General features: G+C 32.8%; 1 pseudogene; it reads right to left on the reverse strand.

The window, feature by feature from the left end:
* Positions 1 to 8,312, reverse strand: part of LOC149543642 (histidine biosynthesis bifunctional protein hisIE, chloroplastic-like) — a 207,860-nt pseudogene extending 199,548 nt beyond the window's left edge.
* Between the last annotated feature and the right edge of the window lie 2,855 nt (positions 8,313 to 11,167).

Here is an 11,167-nt window from a genome sequence, read left to right on the forward strand (position 1 = left end):
CTATTGATGGAAAGGAGCTTCAATCACAACCGGCCTAAGAAGTAAGGCATATAGTTGAGGTTTAGCAGTAAACATCCTACATTTCTCACAATTGGCAACCCACCTATATGCATCTTTAAACATACCAGGGCAATAGTAGCATTGCCTGAAGATTTTCAATGCAGTAACAATAGAAGAGAAGTGTTCCTCCACATGCTTCATTATGAAAAATACTTTAAGCAGTTCTCTTGTTTCCCCTTATCAACACATGTTAGAAATGTACCCTCAATATTTCTTTTATACAAAACATCATCATGAATTACATACTTTAAGGCCTTTTTTTTAAGATTTATCCTTTGCTTAGTAGTCAGTCCAAAAGGGCAATCACCATATGTTAGAAAGCATGCAATATTTGAAAAGCAAGGATCTTGAAGACTTACAATAAGAAATTTTGGAGTATCTTCTTCTTCAATTTGTTGATCTTCTACCAAAACTTTACAAAGCACATTTCGTCTCACAAGTTTGCTTGGCTTGATCTCAATATCTTACAATTGGACCTTTTCTATCCAAGATCCTCTATTATTGCAACCAACCTCTTGTTGTATCAAGATTTTTTTAACTGTAGAATCTGACACATGTATCATAGAATGACAATGCGAAATATAAAATCTAAAGTTCTTGAGAGCTCTCACCACTGCATATTCATGTTTCTCCATTTGTGAGTATCTCAATTCTTGATTCATCAATGGCATACTCATGAAAGAAATTAGGGGTTCTATTCCTTCTTTATTTTCCTACATCAATATAGCTAACATAGCATGCTCTGATGCATAACAATATATGATAAATTATTTAGTGTAATCTGGATGAACAAGAATAGGGGGTTTGGCAATAACACTTTTAATCTCTTCAAAAGCCATTTTGCCAATATCAATCCACTTGAAAGCCTTATTATCCTTCATCATGTTTACTATACATTTAACTATTTTAGAGAAGTCAGGCACAAAGCTCCTTAAGAAATTTACCTAACCAAAGAAATATTTTACTCCAATTTTACTCAATGGTAGACTTAATTGTTGAATTTCTTTAAGTCTCTTTGAATCCATCTTCACTACTTCTTGAGAGAAAATATGACCAAGAAATTTACCTTCTATCACATAAAATACTGATTTCTTTGAATTTAGTGAGACACCATGATCTCTACACCTTTGTAGCACTCTTCCTAGATCTTTGATATGATCTTTTCTCTTCTTCAAAAAGACTATCAAATCATTAAGGTATATAACAATGATTTTATCTTTCAAATCAACAAAATCCAAATTTGTTGTATGCTAAAATGTTGCACCTACATTAATTAATCCAAAAGGCATCCTACTATAAGAAAAAGTACACCATAGTGTGGTGAATGTTGTCTTGAATTGATTTGCTTCATGTACTTGAATCTAATTATACCTTGAAAAGTCATCTAACATAGATACCATTTTTGACCCTTCAACAATTTGCAAGAGGTGATCCATGTTGGGAAGTGCAGATTTTTCTTTGAGAGAAGCCTGATTTAGATTTCTAAAATCCACATAAATCCTTATCCCTCTATTCTTTTTACTTAATGGCACAATGTTAGCTACCCAAGTAGAGTGATGAATAAGATATATGATCCTATCCTGCAACATTTTATCAATCTCCTTAAAGATTGTTCCTTCAACTATAGGGTTTGTAATTCATTTGTTTCTATCTAAATGGTGTTACTCCTAGCTGTAGGGGTATTTCATGCTTGAATTTCCCGTCATGAATTTTTTTAGATCTTCATAGCTCCAAAAAAATACATCTTGATATTCGATGAGTAATTTCCTTATTTCTACCCTCTCCTTTTGTGTGCAACACTTCCCTATGTTTATCATTTTTGGACTAATTTTTGTACCTATATTAATTCCATCATACTCACCATAGGCATTTCCTTTTTTATCTCTTTCTCTCTTAATGTATGCATCATGCCTATCATAGAGATTTTCCAAATAAATGAGATGAGGTGGAATCTTGTTACCTTTCAGTTGGATCATATCTGGCTTTGGATTCCTTTTATCATCTATCACTAGATCACTATTTGGATTAGTGCTTCCTTCAAAATACAAGCCTACAAAAGGTTCATCCCCTTCAATGAATTTTTGTACGTGTTTTTCATCCTTGAACACCTACCAAGAATCTTCAGTATTAGGAACATTAGGCTTGAATAAAACTTTCACTTTATAGAATTGATCTTTGAAGTCAGGATGTTGTAGGAGCAAAGATGTAGAGACTCCAAAAGAATCAGCTCGTGAATTGAATTCCCTTGGTACTACTATAATTGAAATCATCCAAACTCTCAATTTCATCCCACACCTTATTACGATAGTTTTTCAATCTTGGGTTCTTTACTACATATTGATTTTTGACTTTCCTTACCACCAATTCTGCATCTTCTTGAGATTTGAGTATCGTGACCCCTTTTTGTTTCATTGTAATTATACAAGGGAGAAGGGCTTCATACTTCGCAGTATTGTTGGTATTCTTGAAATCTAACTTGTATGCCAAACAAGGTTTTTCTCCACTAGGTGATGTCAAAACCACTCCTACACTTGAACCACCATTGGCACAACTACCATCAAATTCAAAAGTCCACAAAAATTCACCATTACTTTGATGTTATTCTTCTTCAACACCAAGGGTATCAAAAAATAACATATAGGGGAGAGGACCCAATACTTGAACAACCTAACTTTGCACTTATCAAAACCCTACTTAAAAATTTCAAATTTCTCCCAATTTTTTACAGCAACTTACTTGGCGAGTCACCTACTTATAACTAAGGTTTCAAGTCCAAGTTACCTGTTATGATGCCACATCAGCATTTCTTTTCCAATTTGTTCAAAATAGGTTTTAAAAAAAGTGAGACCAATGGTCATGGATAAATGGTACCCATAGTTGAACAACTGATGTGGCATCACATCATTGGTTAATTTTTATAACTAAGGGTAGATTGTCTTCAATTTTGGGTTGTTTGCATTGTACTAACAAATTTAAAGTCACAAGTATTGGTACAATGTTGTCAAAAAAATTTGGCATTAAGCCAATAAGCGTAGGTATCAAGTGAACAACTCCTATCACAACTATTGGAATGTGTTCAAGTATTGGATCCTCTCCCCTAGTTACCAAATTGCATTTCTTGATATAAGATTTGAGACCTAGGATCATCTAATTTCAAGATAGTGAACTTTACTTTTTCCTCTAGTTCTAATTTCTCCCTTTTGTTTCTAACTAGGATGGTATCATAGGACCAGTCTAACTTTATCTCTCCCCCTCATGTCCTTGCATAAGCTTCTACTTAGGAGGATTCCATAACTTGCAAGGATTTTTTCCAATAGGATGGTAAGTTTTATTCTTTTGGAAGGATAGATAGCTAGGAAAACTTGATCATCCTTTATCTATCCAAGCAAGGGTACTTGTTTTGTATCCATTGAGTAACACTGACCAAAAAATTTAGTCAAGTGTAGACCTAGAGCTTTAGCTATGAAGTAGGCATTATATTATCAAATGCCCTTGAATCTATAATATAATTACTCAACCTATTTCCATTGATGGACAAGGAAATGTAAAATGGATATGGTTTTTGATTGCAAGAAGTAGCTAAGACAATGGACTCTTCTTCTTGAAATAATTTATGCAATACAAGATCTTCATCAGCCAAAGGAGTTCCACTAGTACTAGCTTTTTTCTCATGATCAATGTTAGCATTAATTCTAACATGTCCTCCATATTTATTATTACAATGTTCAACTACCCTTTGCAATCGATAAGGATTAGACTTCAAATAATCTAGTGGAGATATTTTAATTCTCAACCCTTCAAAATATTTTATTATATCAAAGGAATTAGGTGACTTACCTTTTTTCTCCTTTTGTAAAGTTGAAAGTACCATGCCATTGTCTTTATCTATTTTGTTTCATGATGCATGATTTTTAGGGGGAACTAAATTGGAGGATTGATTTATATTCTTTTGACTTCTAGTCATGACTATCAACTAAGGTCCATCTAGAGTTGCAAAAAAGTTCCCTCCAGTCTCTAAATTTGATTCATACTCCAAATAAAAGTTTCCAAAGTTGCCACAAGGAGTATGATCATCTTCACTTTCTGGATATTCTATTGTTTATTCTTCATTGTCCACCATCTTCTTATATCTGATCATGTCAACACATGCATCTCCATTATGATTTTCCCTTAGATGGAAAACACAAATATTTTGTCCATTTGCAATAGCCTCAATTGCTAACCTTTATTGAGCACGTTTTATTTGGAAGGTCTTACCTTCATTTTGATGCCTAGAACCTTCTTGATAAGGTTGGTGAACATAATGACTAGGTCTATTGATTTGGTTCTTCAATGAAATAATTTCACTAGATAGCTTTTGGAACATGGCATCTATATTATTTGAAGTGCTAGCTACATTACCTATGGTTTTAGATTGAAATTCTCTTTACCACTTACTAGAAGCTATCATGTCATCTTCCATCTCCATAGCTAGTGTTTGGGAGACTTGTAATTTTGCTACATTTTCTCTCCTAATTTGATATCCCAAATTAAGAGGCATAGAGCTGATGTAGAAGGTCTTCTTATTGTCATTTGTTGCTGCACTTTGAGCAGGTATTCTCTTGATGAATTTGTTAAACTTTGCACTAAAATCCCTCATAGAAATGGAGGGTTCTTTCTTTATTTGTGCTAATTGTAGCAACAAAAATTGTGCATCTTCTATACTTTTATAGTTTTCTTCATGTGACTCCAATCTGTGGTGCATCCTATAGGTAAATCTTGGAACCAATCAGTAGCATTATCCACAAGGTTATCCATGAACATCCTGACTACCACATCTTTGTGTTGAGGATTCAATACACCACATGATTTATGAAAACTAGTTAGGTTCTATTTTTGTGCCATAACAATTGAATCTCAAGAATTTTTTTCTTGATTCTCTTAGCAAGTCATTATTAGTTGCAAGGGTGAGAGGACCAATTGCATTTCCCTAAGGGACTGTCATAGTTACTGGTATAATGGTACGATTTTTTTGGAAAGTGATTGAAATAGGGAGTATTGCACCAATTAAAAACAAAGCATCGAAGGTAAGAGGAATATAAGTTCTAGCAATAGGAGGAGAAGAAGATTGACTTCTCCTTTTTCTAGTAGAAATGACTATAGGCAAGTGAGTTTCTTGGAGTTTCTCATCCAAATATTCCCTTGTAAGAACTTTTCCCCTTCTAAAAATATATTCTAGAATATTAGGTCAGCCCTTCCTCTTTCCTTGGCACTCCTAGTATTCTTGGAATTTAGGATGAATCAACTATTTAGAAAATGGTGTTTTGAGTTTACCTTAACCCTGGTGATCAAGGAAACTTTACCAGTCTTCAAATTAAAGTTAGCTTCACCTTTCTAATAGGTTGAAGATCTAAAAATGGTATTAGGTTCTTATGAAAAATGCACCATCTTCAAAAGGCCTATCTTGTATCTCATAATATATAACGAATTAGAGAGAAAACTAACTATGAGATAAATTATTCAAGGCTTGTTTATGTTGAATTCTCACTAGTAGAGTCACTAAAAACTATTGGTTAAAGGTTTGTTCTCCTATTAGATTTTATAACTTGACTCTTTTAATGCCTAATGTTTTGGTGAAACATAAGGATGCCACCATCAAATGGGTCATTGTATGTGTTCTATCACTACCCTCTAAATTACAAGGTACATATCCCTTAGGATTTTCAATGATGCGCAATGAATATGTCTTTCATAGATGAAATTTTTGATAGAATAAGCTCTTAACCTGAGAGCAGTAAAGTCTAACCAAATTTCTTGAACACACAAACAATTCAAGAAAATTGGATTTGGACAACCTGTCACACCCAATGGAATGACTATAGTAGGTTATCTTGAGATTTTTTGACTCTTACTTATAATCTAAATGCAGATTAATTATCTAAATGCTAAAGAGGGAAGGAATAAGAGATTAACATGAGGGAAAATGGAATTACTTTAACTATTAGGCTTAGATGAAATGGAATCCAACAAGTTACTAATAGATTCATCCTCATTTATTCTTCAATTCCCAATGAAACTAATTTTGACATGCCATGGAACAAACAAGAGGAGAAGCAAAACCATATGTGAAAAAGTAAATGGAATTACTTATACTATAAATACGAAGGTGAAATGGAATACACGAGGTAATCACAAGATCACATGTAATCATCTTTCAACTCTCAATGTAGAAATAATCTATGAATTGAATGGTCAAAAAAACATGAGGAGAAAATTTGGTAAATAGAATTACAGAGCCAATTCACCATCAAGTTTGTCGACCTTTGTATTATCAAGAGAAATTACATTTATAGTTTTCGGTCATTCCTCGATTTTGATAGAGAAACAACCACATAATAGAAAGAAAATAAGAATAAAAAATGAAAATATCTAATCTATAGCATGGTGTGGACACATGGCATCTTGCCCATCAATGATCTTGACTCCATGATAGTTTTAAAAACACATGCTAATTGTTTATCTAGTTCATGCAGCTTTAGGAACACTACAAAATTATTCATTTTCTTCATATTCCATTTTTTGGTGTCAACTCTTTGTAATTCATATTTCAACAATCATAGCTATTTTAATTCTAACCATAGATCTTAGATCGATGATCAAGATTAAACCTGGAAATCTTCCTTATTTCTCCCTTGTCAATCCTTTGCAACTATCATTCCTATGATGTCTTTACTCGATGCAATGATGTGATGATTGTCTATTGTTGCTTCCTTGTGTTGACTAAAGGTTGCATTTAATGACTTTTGAACATGATAATACATACTATCTATCTTTCACAACTTTAACTCATGATTAACATTAACTAGTTGTGACAATGCGACGATTCAAAATTTGAATATCTTGGATTACATTTTGTAGTTTCTCTACTTAAATTCTTTCAATTGCATTACTATATATGATGTTATTATCACATTACACTTAGCTACCCTGATCACTTTTCATAGCATTGCAAGTCAAATTTTAGAGTCAACTTAAACCTCTATGATAATGTGATGTTAGTCTTAATGTTTAACTGTTACCACTTTCGTCAGGTCACAACTTAAAATGTATTGAATGCTTCTTAGTTGGAAACCTTGTGAAAACTATTCACCTTAATTGTTATTGTCTTTTGCAATGTTGCAACTTAAATTCCTTTAGGCTAGAGTTGAGTCACGGTCATGCGATCTTTGGCATTCGCATCTTCACAACTTGCAAACTGTTAACTAAATGAGTAGGTCTATAAATATGTGATTGCATGTTTGCTCTCATTCATGACCTTAACCCATGGTTGAATTTTATTGTCTGTGATCATATCATAACTACTCTATTTAACTGCTATTATCTCTTGCACCTTTGCTGTGGTCTGAGAATTAAGATTTCTTTCATCTATAATGTTGCGACAAGTTCACACTTAACTATTTATCTATGCTTGTAGCTTCACAACATATATTTCACCATAGGAAATATTAAAAATTGATGTTGTGACAACTTCTAATCTAATCTTCATCTAATTGTTAGGGATCTATCTTCAAGGGAAATTTATTTAATGACATGTTCTCCTTTGTTGATTGACTTTTCCACTTGTTCATGTAACTGTTGATATAAATTGGTTTCCTTACATTACGAGCTCAATCAAGTGTAATATCTTTTACTGAAACACAATTACTACAGATATATTTTCTCAAAATCCTTTTGAACCCTTAGATGATGGATCATTGGAGATTATAGACCTTCTTCTCATCAAGAAGATGCTTATAACTAACCCACAAACCCCTAAATCACCTAGCCTTTGACCATTACAACACTTACATGATTTCCCCCATAGGTTATCTTGGAAGAAGATGATGAGAAGAGAGTTCATCCTAGAGAGATTCTAAACATAGACTCAAACTTGACATTGACTTGATGAAAATTTAGTGACAAAAAGAATAGGACTAAAAATTGGGCAACACAGTCAAAAGAACATCAGCCACTTTAATGAAGTTGGAGGAGTTCTCTCCTTTAGTCCATACTAAGGAACAAGAATGATAGTAGAATGTGGCTGTATAAGACATCAATGTTCTCAAAATAATATCCTTGTTAGCAAAATTTTGCATCAAAATAGCTCCTCTATTGATATGTTGAGCTATTACCACAACCAATCAATTCTCGTCTCATTTGTAGTATTTTAGAGATCTTCAACATGAATTTTGCATGTTGTAAGGCCTTGATGATCACATTGAAAATCACTTCATGATTGAAGAAAATACCTTAATTGAGGAAAATATATGTTACACTAATCATATTTTTGTGCTATAGAACATTATCTAAAACTGAGATATTAAAGAATTAATGTGTTTTGTGATAGTAATTAGAAGAATCATAAATGTAGCTATACTTGAGTAAAGTTATTTATATTTAAAGCCTCACTATAAAAAATAATACTAACATTAACCTCTCAATGAATATTATTGTCACAAGCAAGTATCCATAAAAGAATTGGTAAATAGTTTTATAATTACCATGAAAATAAGTTTGGAATTTTTTAACAATTTAAAATGCAAAATTGTAGCTACTACAAGAATCATTGGATTTGTGTGGTTGAACTACTTCAAATGACTGAAGATTAGTCTTGGTAGGTAAGATATTTTTTAGTTTTACAAATATCAGTTGGGATAATTTAACATCTAAATATCAAAGTCCAATGTTGACCAAAACAAAGTTGAAATAATTAACTTAGCAAATTAATTTATGTGTAATTTATTTTCTTAAAATAATAAAAATTGAAAATTGAAAAGAACATGTACTACAATTTGTGATGAAAGAAAATGTGGCATGAGAGGATTTCACTAAGATAAAAGGACAAACAAGGAAACTTAACAATGATTTCATAACTTGGACAGAAAGTTGATCCACTAGACTCAAGAGGGCTCAAGCACTAAGAGAATGCAAGGATTCCTTCACTATGGGGGTTGATTGAATGTGGCTATGCACAATGGGAAATTAGGAATACAATATGCAAGTCAAGAGTGGGATAAATGTGTATGCAAATAGATAGCAAATAGTAGACCCAATTCTGATACCAGATCTGGAAATTTGAAAAATCAACTACATTATGACCCAAAATTTCAATCTAGAATGGTAGGAACAGGGAAACTTGTAGGGTGGTGACAAACTTGGCTCACCTAAAGCCCTTGGAGGTGCTTCATAACCAGAAATTTCTAATGAAACTTCTACCACCTATAACTCTGGGTCAAATACAATTGTATCTTCTTCGATAACTATGCCACCTATCACCTACACACACAAAATGTTAAAAAACTTGGGAGAAAAAGTTTTCCTTGGTCAATCCCCTATATAGGAATTAACGTTGAAATTAAATTCAAATCCCTAGAATAAGATAATCATGTTATTAGTGGCAAAGGCTTAAATATGAGAACAAGATTTTATTTACCTTGGCTGGTGCAATTGTGCTTGAAATGAAATCATGAGTGTTAATTAAATAGAAACAATGCACAAAGGCCTATAAGGACATCACAAAAGACAGGCTTGCATAATGATTGTTGTATCTTCCCAAAAGATGAAGGATATGGTGGGTTGAGAATATTTGATTGCTTGAATGTTCCTAGAAGGTTGGATTGATGATGGATAGTGGATTTTTGAAATGACAAAGGTGTTAAAAATAGATTGACACAAGTATGATAAATGTGTTTCAATCACTATTTTGTCACTAATGTCAGACCTGCTACTTTTCGGTAACACAATTGCTTATATGATTTAAGAAATATCATTTACTTGATTGATGAAGTAGATTTGATAAAATGAGGTAACAATAGCACCTAGAGGAAAGGTTAAGTTATGATATGGAAAAGGAGTAGAAGAATCAATTAAGAAAATGATATTATAGTGCATTGATAATCTACTTAAGGTTGCAAAGGTTGGTTACACTAATTAAGTTTTGAAGAACAAGTTAAATGAAGGTTGTCTACCAAGCTTAACAATCTACATAGTAGGTGCTGAGAAAATTTAGTGCAAGTTGAGAAGAAAATTGGTTGGAGCTGAGGAAATTCAATTTTAGTGTAAGCTGAGTAAGGTTTAGTTGATGCCAAGCACTAGTAAACTTTAGTTCATGCTAAGTAATTTGATAGAGGATGTTGAGCAATGTTGTATGTAATGAGCACCAAAAGCTAGTTAATGTTGAGTGTCAAGATTATGAAAAAGATCAAGAATTCAACCAATCCGAGCTAACAAGGTTGATTTCTTGAATTGTGTGAGCCATGTGAAAGATAAGATTAATGTGTTCGTCACACAAAATTCATGATGAACCATTTTGAGGTGAATTTAGGATTGAAGGAGGAGTTTCTAGAAGGGAATGAAATGAAATAAGGGGTAGATTCATTAAATCCTACCTAATATGACCCAACCCTAAAATGGATAATGGAGGATGAACAACAAAAGATCTTATTTGTCTATTTATAGAGATGGTTGGTCAAAAGCAAGGGTTGTCATGTGTGAAAACCTAAGGAAGACAAGGAGTCTAGGGTATTGATTCATTTAGTGACCTAAGACAAGAGACTACATTGGAAAGAAAAGCAAGAAGGCTTAAGAATATGGATGCTTGAAAGGTGAACAAGCTATTAGAGCTAAAAAATGTGAAAGCTAAGAAGAATGGAGGACTGAAATAAAGATCTATAATATGCAAGTGACTTGTAAGTTGTTATCAAATCAAAGCCTTATTGTTACTCTTTAAAAATTATTTCAGTCTAAGGTAAATCCTTTGGATTAAGGTTGACCAAATAGTCATTTGTAAATCTTTTAACTAGGTGACATTCAAAGTGAATGCTGTAAAGTCCTCTAACAAGGCTCACTCTTGATAGGTTGATTGAAATTATTTAACTAGGCCACATTTAATAGTGTGGATCATAACCTTTAATAGGGTTGCCCTTTCACAAGGCATTGCTTTAAAAGAGTGAGAATGTGTGGTATGTTATTGGTAGTTTTTCTGAAATTGGGTTTCCATGTTAAATCAATGTGTCAAGTGTGTTATTGAATCTATCATGTTTCATGTTTACATTTCTATCATTGCATAATCTAATGGATGCATGCATGA

This window comes from Cupressus sempervirens, chromosome 8, assembly GCF_028749045.1.
Source record: "Cupressus sempervirens isolate cs-2001-9-10 chromosome 8, ASM2874904v1, whole genome shotgun sequence".
Classification (NCBI taxonomy): Eukaryota; Viridiplantae; Streptophyta; class Pinopsida; order Cupressales; family Cupressaceae; genus Cupressus; species Cupressus sempervirens.